The sequence below is a fragment of the Mesoplodon mirus genome (assembly GCF_964341445.2).
Source record: "Mesoplodon mirus genome assembly, chromosome: 17".
Lineage (NCBI taxonomy): Eukaryota > Metazoa > Chordata > Mammalia > Artiodactyla > Ziphiidae > Mesoplodon > Mesoplodon mirus.
Genome location: NC_138993.1, coordinates 51808211 through 51821565, shown reverse-complemented (window position 1 = coordinate 51821565; position 13355 = coordinate 51808211). Strand labels below are relative to the sequence as shown.

Below are 13355 nucleotides of genomic sequence, written 5' to 3'. Positions count from 1 at the left end.
TTTACCACATTTTCTCATGACTGCATATCACTACTCATAAATCACTGCATATTTATCAAAATCGATCATGCATATCTATCATAAGTCTAATCTGAATGTAGCACATCTTCCTAAAACACAAAACGGTATTTCTAAGATGCAAATTTGATCGTGTTAATTCTCTGCATAAAAATCTTTAGTGACTTTCCTCCATACCTATAGTATTATACTACATCTTCACATGATTTTTCCAGCTATAATCAGAACCATATCTACCACCCTGGCTTTATATTCCTTTTCCTACAGTCCATGTGTCCTAGACAGCTGACAACTGTTTCTTTTCCAAACTTGCTCTGGCCCGTTCAAGCTCTCTGCTTTGGCTCAAACTCTTCCTTCTGATTTCTAATTTCCTTTCCCACTGCTGTACTTCCAGCTATCAATATCCTTACCATCAGTGTCTTTCAAAACCTACCAATGTCTTCAGGTTCAATTTAAGTATCACCTCTTTCGAAATGCTTGCTCCCAGTGTGTCCCAACCAGAAGTGATGTTACTGAGTCCAAGCTTGTACCGCTCACTGCATGACAGGCCAGTAAATCAAAGGATGAATTGTTGGGGCAAGGAATAGTGACTTTACTCAGAAAGCCAGCAGACCGAGAAGATGTTGGACTAGTGTCCCAAAGAACCATCTTGCCTGGGTTTGGATGCTAGTTTATTTTATAGAACAAAGAGGGGGAAGTGAGGAGGTAAAGTAAAAAAGGCAGTTAGTTGTTGCAAATATTTCCTGGTTCTGCCCAGACTCTGAAGGAGATGTGTTAATTTCTTCTTTCCTCTAGCCATTTACAGGTGGGCCCGCCCGGTCAGGATTTTTCCTGTGAGCTAAACAAAAGTATTTTAGCTTAACACTCAGGCATGGGTGACAGGGTTCCGGAGATGGGCCATTATGTGTACTTTAAGCTATAGGCAACATCCCTTTAGTGATTAACTTGTAGCAAAGGCAATACAATACAAAACTTAAAGTAAAAGAGGCAGATCCAGTATAGAGTCAGACTTGTTTTTCCCTATTACAGTAATATTGTCATCCTTTGGATTGCCACAACAGTTGATTCCTACCTCTCTGATGTCATTTATCGCTCTGTACAACTTTGTAATTATTTGTGTACATATTGGTTGACATAGCCCCTCATCCCATAGAGCATGGCATCCACAGTAGGCCCTAGCTGAGCTTGTCTTAAATTTAATTGACAGTATAATTAAGAACTAAAGCTCTGAGGCTGTATTAACATTCTAAAAGACTTTGGTCCAATGTTAAAATATTTTTTTTATAAATATATTCAAATTTTGTCATACTTGGTAGTGACAAAGAAAGTCTTTATTAGGGCTAAATTTGAAGACAAAGGCACCCAATAAAACAACAGCAACAACAAAAAATAGAGTAATTACAGAGTTTAATAAGAAACACTCCCTGAAAATTAAAAAAAGCATTACAAAGTTTGCACACAGTTAGTGAGTAAAGGGAAAATCATATGTGTACAAGGACCCCTCAGGTGCCACCAGCCTCTTAGGCTGGCTCTTCCCACTCTGTCTGCCCTGGTTTCCTGAGGAAACACTTCCAGTATGAACTGCCCTAATGCTATCTGGCCCTATAAGGAGTTGGAAGGCATTGTAAAACTTTCAAACGTTCCTAATATAATCAATATCCGGGTTGCATTTACATTGAGGCTTGCTATCTGTTAGAACCTTTATACCTTGGATTCCTTTAGTAATTATACAGTAGCTTCCACTTAGAAGTTGATTCCTCCCTTTCAGTTTACTTACACCAAAAGCAGTACGCTGGTTCTGCATACATGGATTGAACCAACTGAAGATATAAAAAATTCAAAAAAAAATTCCAGAAAATTCCAAAAGCAAAATTTGAATCTTCCACACACTGACAACTATTTACATAGCATTTCCATTGCATTTATAACTATTTACATAGCATTTACATTGTATTAGTTATTATAAGTAATCTAGAGGTGATTTAAAGCTTATGGGAGAAATTTCATAACGCCTGCCACCTAGAAAGCTCTTAGAACATTTGCTTTGGGGGTTGATTTTTAGTTTTTCTGTTGTTGTTGTTTTAATGAAAAGGAGCATTCCTTTCCTGTTTTCTGCACTTATAAAAAAATTAAATTTAAGTAAAAATTAAAGTATGTGGGAAGATGTATATAGGTTATATGCAAATACAACACCATTTCATATAAGGGATTTGAGCATCCACGGATTTTGGTACTGGGGGAGGGTGTGTGTGGGGATACTGGAACTAATGTCCCCCACCCCATACCAAGCGACAGCTGTATTAAGTAGTACTAAGTAAGGCTGAAACTATGGGGAAATTTCCACTGTCATTAAAAGCATTCTGGCCTATACTTAAGCCTGGAGACATCTTACCTCCCAATAAAGCTTGCCCTGCTCCTAACTTTTCCTCCTCTACCCTTTTAGAAGCACAATGCCTAGTGTTTATTTTTCCCAGCCTTGAAGCCTAGGATCCATCTCAGAAATATTAAGGAGATAACAGTAACCTATAAAATCTCTACAGTTACTCTTAAATTTACAGCAAACAATGGACTATTTACTTGCCTTATCTGAGGATGGGTGTTCCCTTTAGTTCATTAGAGAGAAGCCTGGGGCAGAGGAAATTTACACAAGGGACTCTGGGCCTCCCAAATCTCCTAGGAAGTGGCCAGACATTCAGGGCACCAGCCCCTCTGACCTCTGCCAGTCCAGCCAGATTCTAAACACAACATATTGTTTCAAATAAGACCCTCCCTCTTTTTACTGAAACTACACATTTTGTTATAACTTAAACAAGACGAATGTAGGTGGAACAGGTAGATGCAATAAGACTGTTGCATCATTCAGATGTGGAAATAAATAAAGACCACTCAAACAGAATATGCTGAGGCTGTTCATTTGGAGGTTGCTGTAGGGACAGAGTCAGCCACCGTTCCTAGCACTTGGCAGAGATTCAGAGAGAGGCAGGCAGGGGAGAGGGAAAGTTTTCTGATAAAACAAGGAAGGCTTCAGGTATACTCTGCAAGTTTTTGAAATGGGGAAGCTGGAGGTGGGCTAACTAGAAGTGGGGCATCCTATGCGATTAGTTTGGGGAGCATGTTTGGCTTTTTCTGGTTGACCTTGAGATGGAAGCAGTGACAAAAATTAAGGAAGCTGGCCTTTATTGAGCAAGTCCTGGCTGTTTGGGACCAAATGCTACGGAAGTTGTGGTTTGGTTTCCTGGGCTGGTTGCTGTAAAGGTTGTAGATCAGAGCTCTATTCTCCATGTGGCCTGGCCATTTTCTGTTTGTATATTCAGTCTCTCACAGGACTTTTGTTGTTGTTCATTTTTAAATCAGTTAAAAATAAAATAAATATCTAGGAAATCATCGAAAGCTTAAGAGTAGAAACAAACTATAAATTTGTCTCTGGATATTAACTGTAGAACCAGGCATATTCTCAGTCCTCAGGAGGTTCTTCTCATTTAAAATGTTTGCCTTCAAAGGAAATTAAAAAACGACTACCATGTAGTCATTAAAAACCAGAAGTTGCCAACGTTCGTAAAGTTAAAAGTCATCAACAGTAATCATTATTAATATATTCCTCTTTTACCATGAATTAGCTCTGTGGTCACTAGTGATTGGATAATTTTCTTTCTCTATAAATGTTAATAAGTGAATAGCACGATTTTCTCCCTGAGTGTAGTATTAGTCTATCTTGCCCATTGCCCCCTGCCCTGTAAACTCCAGTTTATTATTCCATTATCACCTCAGTAAAGATGTGACCAAGGAGCATCCCTTCCAATCCCAATTAGGCAAATTCATTAGGTTCAATCTCTATGTTACCAATTTTGATATATATTTCTAATAATATATCATCTTTACAGGTATTTAACTATTATGTCTTAATTGCCTCCATATTTTTGCCTATGTCCAAGTCATCTTTGTGCTCCTAGCATTTGGAGTATGTTGAATGAATGATTAAATGAAACCAGCAAGTCAAGCAAATCTTTGTAAAGTTTGAATTCTGATAGTCAGTCTTGAGGTTGATTGCGATGAAGCTTTTGGGAACACATTACAGGATACCAATACAATATGATGCAAAATGTGAAACAAAGATTTTGCATTATTTACTCATTTATCCATCAAATATTATTAAGAGCTGTTTCGTGCTAGCCACTGTGCTAGGAAATGGGAAAATATTAGTAAACAAAAAACAGGTGAATTATATTTAGAACAATCTCTTCTTGAAAGGGTCTACCTTCCATCTCTGTCTACAGAGTTCCATTTCCATGAATTTGATAGTGAACCAAGATCAGGTGGGTGACAACATGTTGAAATTCCCATATTGTATTTTTTCTCTCCTTCAGCATCTACAGTGTATAGACATGAACCTAATGAACATTCAGTCAATGTGCGCTGAATTGGATTTCTATCACTATTTGTCCACTAAAGAGACTCCAATGTTATGACCATCCAAGACTTAGAAGAGAGGCTACTTTTTCTCTCCTTCTTTGGCTCCCACCAGTTCAAGTAAAGACAATAGTTTTAATTTTCCTGGTATGCAAAATTGTGAGTATAGGGACTTGTAGTGTCAAATCAATTGGGTAAAGTTTAGGGGGGGAGGGATCCGAAATATGATAACACTAGAAAATTCTGTAGAAGTGAAGACTGCATTTCCCAGTTATGAGACAGCCTGGTATTGGGGATATGATATCTAACTTTAAAAGCAGGGTTGTAGTTCTTACCTCTCTCTCATGTAATGGTATGATCTTGGACAAGACACTTTAGCTTTCTCAGTCTTAATTTCCTCATATGTAGCAGGCAAGGATTATAAAGATTAATTTCAAAGTCAATAGTATTGTTCTAGGCAAAAATCTGACCAAAGCATCTAGACTATCTCAGTTCTGTGGGCCTGATAGTCATTGTAGTGTTTAATAGTCTTCCTCAAGGCAGTCCTAACTTATGCGTGTTCCCAAGCAGGGTGCTGATGGGTGACAAGAGTTTTTCCTGAGATCCACATGGTCAAGATGTTGGCCATATTGTTTTTTCCCACCCTGGATAGTTCTCATGATATGCTTTATTCCTCTACCTCTCATCCAGAAATAAATGAGGAAAAAGAATGAGTATAACTATGTAGAAATAACTTTGAAATAGATGATGTTCCTTTTCCACTCTAAGAAAAAGGCTCTCTCAATTCAGTTTTTCACGGCCCTCAACCTGTCACTGACTTATTCTCCTTAAATTTCAGGTATAGTTTCACTTTTACATATGAAAGGCTGAGTCTCCAAATTCAAGATTATTGACTTAAATGAACAGTAACCTGGCTTCTATAGGTTTAAACATGTGATCTGTCCGGATGCTTCAAAAAGTCTCACATATACACATATGTTCCAATTCCATCCCCACTAATATATATATTTTATGCTTTTCTTAAATATATATTGAATATTTAAGGACTGATCCTTAAAATAAGGAAGGGAGGATCATTTCTTTACTTCTTATGTAACTCACACCTCCTCTTCCTCCCAAATTGCCTAGTAAAAATCCCTTACATAGCACATGCCATAATGCCTAGCTCCCCTAACAGACTATGAGTTTTATAGGGTAGGCTCTGTGTCTTAGAGATATTAGATTCATCACCTAACACATAATTTGAGTTGTTGAATAAACAACTGAATGGATGAATGAATATGTGGGTCTCCTAACAACAAGGGCTTTTTAGAATATTTATATAACTGATCTGCCACTGTAAATTTACATCTATATGTGATGGGTGGGACCATCAGGCAACCGGGAATTTAAAACAGAATTATTGTGAAACTTTTCATTTGAATTGAAGAGAAAGTGAAGTGCTGGGAATTGAGAGAAATGAACAGACATAAATCTTCTCCTGTCATCATCAGAGCAACACAAACTTCAGCTTAATTCACTGTAACATGGCAGAGAGGTTGCCTTCAGTCATGACCTCCATTACCTGGCTTTAGAATAATCTCAGAATGAGAGAAATAATGAATCTCGGTTCACATTTCTGAGGCTCTAAAGAAAGCAATGGAAAGTTAACATTTATTGAATGTCTACTGCAGACAAGGTACCAGATTTTTTGACCTTTCATATATGAACTTGTATTTAACTTAATCTTTACAACACTGAGAGGCAAAATTAGTTAATATCATTATTCTACATGAAAAGCTAGTGAAAGTTATATTTTAATGTCTCTTCAAGATGCTAATAATATTCTAACCCCTTCCACAATTTTATACTTTGGACTGTGAAGGAGATGAGAACAATAGATAGCCATATTTTTCTTCCAACTTTGATACTAAAGCTACAGAAATAAAAGGTTATCTTTTTACACAGGGAGTGATACAGCTTGGAATCTTTAAAATAGCTTTAAATGCACCAAAAGGTTTTAGAGTTAATACACTAAGAATTGTTACTTATACTAATTTTCTCCTTAATTTCATTATCTATCCACAAAAAAATCTTTTAATAATGGTTTTTCTCCATCTGTAAAATAATGATAGAATAAATTACAACACTTAAAGGATTTCAAAGAAACACTAAATTTTCTTGCCATTGTTTTCAGCATGGGTTATACACAGAGTCCAAATGATAAAGAAAAGAATCTCATGAAAAAGACTCAAAAGGGATCAGAGACCCACCTGCAAGATAACAGCAGGAGGAGATCTTTGGACCCTCTCTCCGGCAAAGCAAGCAAAACCAGTGAACAGTGTTTTTAAGAAGAAAAACAACACCAACTCAGTGTCTGGAAATTGTCCTAATGGCATACAGCAAATGAAACATTTATGTGAGAAAACCTACTAAAACTCAGGAAGAACACTGAGAGTCTGTACATCTGAGCCAACCTGCTCGCTCCATCTCTACCCCCAGTTCATCCTGACAAAAACTCCAATCCAGGTGAATGTAGCCAAGAAATGGGCTCTCCCTCCCTTCAGCGTCCAAGGAAGGGCTACCATATTTCATTGAGAGAGGCAAGTCACTGATGCCAAAAGCTTGGTCTCTCTGTAACCAGTGCCGAATCAAATCTCGGAGACAGAGTTCTGGGTGAAGTAGAAACGAATAGCTTTACTGTTTTTCCAGGCACAGGGGGACACAGTGGGGTCCTGACTCAGGACACTATGTGTCCCAACCCCAAAGGATTTGATGAGGGGTTTTATAAACAATGGTTCAAGGGTGGGGTCTCTGACATGATAAGATTAGGGTGTGTGCAGGGCGTGTACTCCCTTCATCTTGTCTCAGGTGGTGGGTCTCCTAATCTTGATGGGCTTCTCTGGTCCCTTTAATCTTGCCTCAGGTGGTTTCTTGGCTGCTTCTCCTTTGATTAGCAACTGTTCAAATCTGCCCTTTGGAACTCAGGGAAGGTCATAGAGGCTGGAGTCTTGCCTACAAGAAACGGGGTACAAAAAAGGCCTCTGGAAGATGGCGACTCCCATGCATCGGCTCATAGCCCGGAGACAAGCGGAAGCAAATAAGCAACATGTAAGATGTCAGAAATGCCTGGAATTTGGGCATCGGACTTATGAATGCACAGGAAAAAGAAAGTACCTACATAGGCCTTCAAGAACAGCAGAACTAAAGAAAGCTTTAAAAGAAAAAGAAAACAGATTATTATTACAAGAAAGCTTTGGAGAAACTACTGTAGAAAGAAGGACCAAGAAAAAAAGGTCTAAGAGTGTTCCCAGTTCCAGTAGCAATAGCAGTGACAGTTCAGCCAGCGATTCTTCATCAGAGAGTGAAGAGCCGTCTACCTCGTCCTCCTCAGAGGACAGTGACTCTGATGAAAGCTCCTCCAGTTCATCACCCTTAGCCTCCTCCACAAGCTCTTCCTCGTCCTCTGATGCAGAAGAGATTCCAGCTCTTCTAGTAGTAGCAGCAGCAGCACAGAGAGTAGCTCTGAGGATGAACCACCAAAGAAGAAGAAAAAGAAATAGAATTGTTCCATCCATATTGGACTGATGGACGAAAAACATCAATGTGATTCTTAGAAGGGAATTTAGAGTGTGTTAAGACCAAAGAGGTTAACTGATCAAAATTTTTAGAGTTCAAAAGTTTCTAAATGTTTTACATTTTAAGAGCATAAAGAGTATTAATAATGGATTATGTATATAAAGACTTTTTTGTTTTAGGGGTGAATCTTGTTTTTCTTTTTTATCTTTAAAATATATCTCTAAAATTAATCAAAGCTGAAATCTAGTAAATCTTTCTGTGATGAAACCTATCTCTTCTCCCTGTGAAATAAATGCCATATTTTGTTATATGTCTGTGCTATGTACCAGACATGTTTTCAGGATAATGCCTCAGAATATCTATCTGGCAGTGAATTTCTAATGCTTTGGGCTGTATGTTATTATGTAAGATTTAATACCTCTATAAACTTAGAGTTTTCCTACTGTTAATAAATGTGCTCTATTTTTATGTTTATGTTCAGAAAGTTGTTCTGACTTCTTGTCCTAAATGAAAAGTTCAAGGAATCTATTAATAAATTGATACCTTTTGGATGGTACAAGTTTCAAGTTACTATGTTGTATCATTCGTTTTCTTCTGGTTCTTAGAGTTACCCTTTTATGACAAAAATTATTCTAGAGGAACTTAAAAAGGAACAAAATTCTGAAACTACATAGGACTCTAATCTTGGTGTCTTTTGATAAATTCAGTGTATCAGAAAAGAAAATAGTCATTTAAAAAGCTAACTTAAGTAAAAGTGATATAAATACCATTGTGTGTTGATATGCTATAAAAGGTACCATTCAAAGGGGAAAAAAAGGTAGGAGGAAGAGAGGTAATTTTTATAGAAAATTAGAGTGATGTTGGTTGCCTTTTACTAAAGTATTCTTAAGTTTTCATAAAGATTGCCTTTTACCATTTTGTAATTGTGGTATGACAGTTTATATGGTAACTGGTCGTATATGACAGTCTACTGCATAAATATGAATGACTTGGATTAATCTGGTATGTTTACATAGCATATACACAGTTGAAATCTAGCATGAAAGTTTAAAAAGAAATACTGCACAGTATTTCTTAAAAGTAAAGTAGTAGGCCATGGTGAAATTATTTGGTTTAACATCACATTATTTTGTGATATCTTGTAAACTTTTTGGAAAGAGGTATCATTTGTAGAAAAATCTTGATTTGGGTTAAATATAGGTTTTTAAAGTACAGATGCTGTCTTTTCATATTTCTATGAAAAAGCAGTAGAAAATTACTTTTGAAGAAAATAGACTTCTATTTAAATGTTTAAATATATGTATGTTGTGAGTTTAAAGAGCTGTAATTACCTGTTTGACAGAACTGTTGCTTTCAATGATTGTAAATAAACTCTCAAAACATCATTTTAAGGCTCCATACAGAATGTGTCAATTGACAGGCAAATTTAATATATTACTAATGAAATACAATTTACAATGTAATCTCTGTAAGGGTAATTTTAGCAGTTAAACTTGGAAGGGAAACAAATGTGTACATACGTTACATCACTTGTAATTAAATAAAGCTCTGTTTGTGCTGATGAGCTTAGAAAATAAAAGGCCTCTGTGCCTGGGCACCCCACAGGGCCCCCTTTGGTTTCATCACCAGAATTTCTCATTCCCTCCAACTCCAAGTTGCAGAGGATAAATTCCAGGTATTACTGGAGGCTGGCTGAGAGTTACTGAGAGGTTCACCCAGCCCTCACTTAGAACCTGGAAGGTCTTCTCCAGCCATGGCTGGCAAGAATACTGGGGTCCTAATCACCCTGACATCAACTCAATCATAGAGCAGAAGTTCCACACCAGGAGAGCCAGGTCAAAGGACCAGAGGACCAGAGGCTAACTGCTGCAGCTTGCCCTGGAATAGGAGTGAGAGATTTTGCCCAGGTTGAGAAGCAGTTTCTAAGAGACCTCTGAAGCTTTTTCCAAAGGAAATGATAAAGTCATTATTAGAAATAGAGTTTGGTGAGGTTCAAGCCTAAGGGTGTTCTTGAAAACAATAGCTTCTCTTAATTAGGAGTAAAAAGCTTTACTACAGGCCAGCTAGTTCACCAGAGAGAAACAGAGATAACTAAGAAGTACCCTCCTGAGTACAAAAGATAAAGACTGTTCTCAAAAATATACTCTTGTCTGAATTTAATCGGATCAGACTACAGAGCTATTTATGCCTCAGGGCATTGTCAAAAACTATTGAGTAATCAGCTGGTAATTGGTGGTGCCTAACAGGTGGGTGTGATACCAGATGAGGCCTCATGATCAGGAAAGGAGACACTCAAACAGAACCCTGCTAAAAATGCTGTCATCTCAGATAGCTGTGTGGCTGTGCCCTCTCAGACACCCAGGGTTTCACACTTCAGGAGAGACAAACTTCACTAAAACAGTTTAGCGTGTCACTAAACAAATAAACAAGCAAATAACAAGCCTCAGAGCCGGGAGGGGAATCATTAGTGCTTGCCTAGAGCTGGGGTACGAAGATGGGGAGGTGACCAGGAGTGTGGGATTTTTTCTTAGGGTGATGCAAATGTTCTCAAGTTGATTGTGGTCATGGTTGCACACCTCTGAAAAAAAAATTTTTTTTTTCTTTGCGGTACGCGGGCCTCTCACTGCTGTGGCCTCTCCCATTGCGGAACACAGGCTCCGGATGCGCAGGCTCAGCGGCCATGGCTCACGGGCCCAGCCGCTCCGCGGCATGTGGGATCCTCCTGGACCGGGGCACGAACCCGTGTCCCCTGCATCGGCAGGCGGACTCTCAACCACTGCGCCACCAGGGAAGCCCTCTCTGAAAATATTAAAAGCCATGGGTGGATTGTATATGTGAATAATATTTCAATACAGATGTTTTTAAAAAGACTAACAGTACTTTTCAGGCATGGGAGGTGACAGTCCCCCCTCCAATACTCTGAATTTATTTAGACAGCCAAGGGAAAGAAATATTTTTCAGCCAAAGCAAAAATTGTAAACTTGCCTGGATTTATTCAAATTGTTTGGCAGTGGACCTGTGGGAATTGGGCTCTGGGCTGATGTTCAGCCAGCATTTCTAGTGACCAGTAGCAATGATGTCAGAGTGGCATGTCATTTGTCATGTTTGTCACCGGCTGAAATAAACACTCCTGCCTGTGGGCCATGCACGTAACATCCTCCCAAGCAGGCTGTGTTACGAACTCTACAATCCTGTGTATTTTATCACTAATCTCACATTGACCTTATGCTGTGAGCCTCAAGCTACTAAGGAAAGCGAAAGACTTTAGATAAGTGAATCTAATTAGAAACATTTACCTCCATGTCCTTCTGTTTGTTTAAAAAGCTTACAATTTTCAGGTGATGCTCAGTTTTTTTATTACAAATTTTGAGTTTGTTAACTAGACACTTTCTTTAATTCCTCATTGATTTGCTTCCTCAACATGGACACCTCTTGTCTGACTCCTAACTTTCATATGGCTAAGTCAAATGGCCTTGGTGACATTCATTCTAACTTGAATAGGAGTTTTTTTGTAGTCAGTCCATATTACTTATTTAGCATTGACTGAGGAAAGCCATTCCTCTGCAAAGAAGGTTATATTATGTGACGTTCAGTGTGGCATGGGGAGAATATTTAAGAGGAAAAGGTTGTCAACTTTGTCAAATCATTAACAATCATTCATTCATTCATCCAACATCACTAATCCAGCATGTGCCAAGCACACTGCTAGGCCTTAGGGACATGGCAGTGCCTAAAACAGATGTGGTACCCACTCTCAGGAAATGCACCATCCAGTGGCGTTGCCCCTGTGGTGGACTCAAACTGTCAACCTGACGAGATGTCTGTGTTACCATTGATTCTTTTCCTGTGCCGTTTGCACTTTTCCCTCAACTAAAGGGAAAGAATATCCCAAGTTTTTGTATTCAGAGGAATGTTAATCCTCCTTTCTCTGTATGTCTGTCCAAAAGAGGCTAGAAAAATGAAGTAATGGATTAGAGGTGTTTATACAATAATGACAAATAGCATACATGCTGATGCAAAATTACCAACATCTTTGCTATCCTTAACCTTCTGTTATATGTGAAATTGAAATATACTTACAAAACATTTTCCTTATATATCACTTTCAAATTCTCAAAATACTTTTACAGTTTCTCATTACAAAGTAAATTGAATTGTCATATTTAAAAATTATTGACAAGATGTGATAATTTTTAAAAGAATTCCAGGAAGACAAAAGTTTCAGAGTAATGTGTAAATCACAGCAAAGGAATAGGGAAAAAAATATTTAAGTGAGGTAGAAGGAAGCAAACCTGGATCTTATTGACAGGGTATTAAGATTAATAATGTATGGACTTCTCTTTACATTACACTTCTTAAACTGATTCTTGTGAAAAACAGTATATCAAAAATTATCAATATCACTCTAGAGACATCCAAACTATCAAAAACTGGAGGCGAATAAAAAAACAAAAGAAACACTGTTGTTGGAAGTTCAAGTGGCAGAGGGCGCCCCTTGCTCCCTTTCACTCATTATGGACTCACGTTTTAGGAAGAGCTCTGGTGAAGGCCTCCAGGCCCTACTGATGTCACTTCAGATTCTCTTGGGGTTTGTCTCCCTCTCCAGGTTCTGCCTAGTCCCCAGTGTACTTGAGCTTTAAAAGATCTTATGGATTTGTTGCTCTGTTTTTTAATATTGAAAAAAAAATTTTTTCTTTAATACTATTTTTCATTTTTTAAATCCATGTAATACTTTCCCTCAATTTTTAAAATGTTTATGTAGTACTGAGAAGCATATATAACTCAGTCCAGCTCAACAGAGGCTTATAATATACATGGCCACATTAAGGATTTATTCATCAATTCTAACTTTATTGAGTGCTTTTGTTTTTAAACATGATAGGTGTTGAATTTTGTCCAATGCCTTTCTTGCATCTATGAAGAACAGAAATGCCCATAAGATTTTTTTAAAATCATAACTCTGTTAATGTGTTAGGTTTCATTAATGGATTTTCTAATATTTAACCACTCTTCAATTCTTAGAATAAATCTTACTTGGTAAGAATGTTTAAGTTTTTAATGCATTGTTGAATTTTATTTGCTAGTAATTTATCTAAGATTTTTACTCAGATAGTAATAGGTGGGCTTGGTCTGCAGTTTTCTCTTTTTGGTGAAATCTGTCAAGTTTTGGGAAAAAAATCTTTTACTAATTTTTAGATAAACTTAAAAGTTTTACCTCTTTTCCCCTGCAATCAAATAATTAAGGAACATTGAGATTATATGATTTTTAAAGTGTACTTTTGAGGATGAAGCAAGTCTTGCATGAAGCCATCAAGGTCACTTGCTTTTTAACTACTTTCCCTTTTATTCTGTGGCAACTGGTCTTTTTAGGT

At 37.6% G+C, this 13355-nt stretch overlaps 1 pseudogene across 1 annotated transcript; it reads left to right on the top strand.

The window, feature by feature from the left end:
* The first annotated feature begins 7455 nt into the window (after positions 1-7455).
* Positions 7456-7967, top strand: LOC309792611 (annotated as a pseudogene). The gene has a single exon. The product of its transcript is annotated as an uncharacterized misc_RNA (transcript).
* Positions 7968-13355: the final 5388 nt, after the last annotated feature.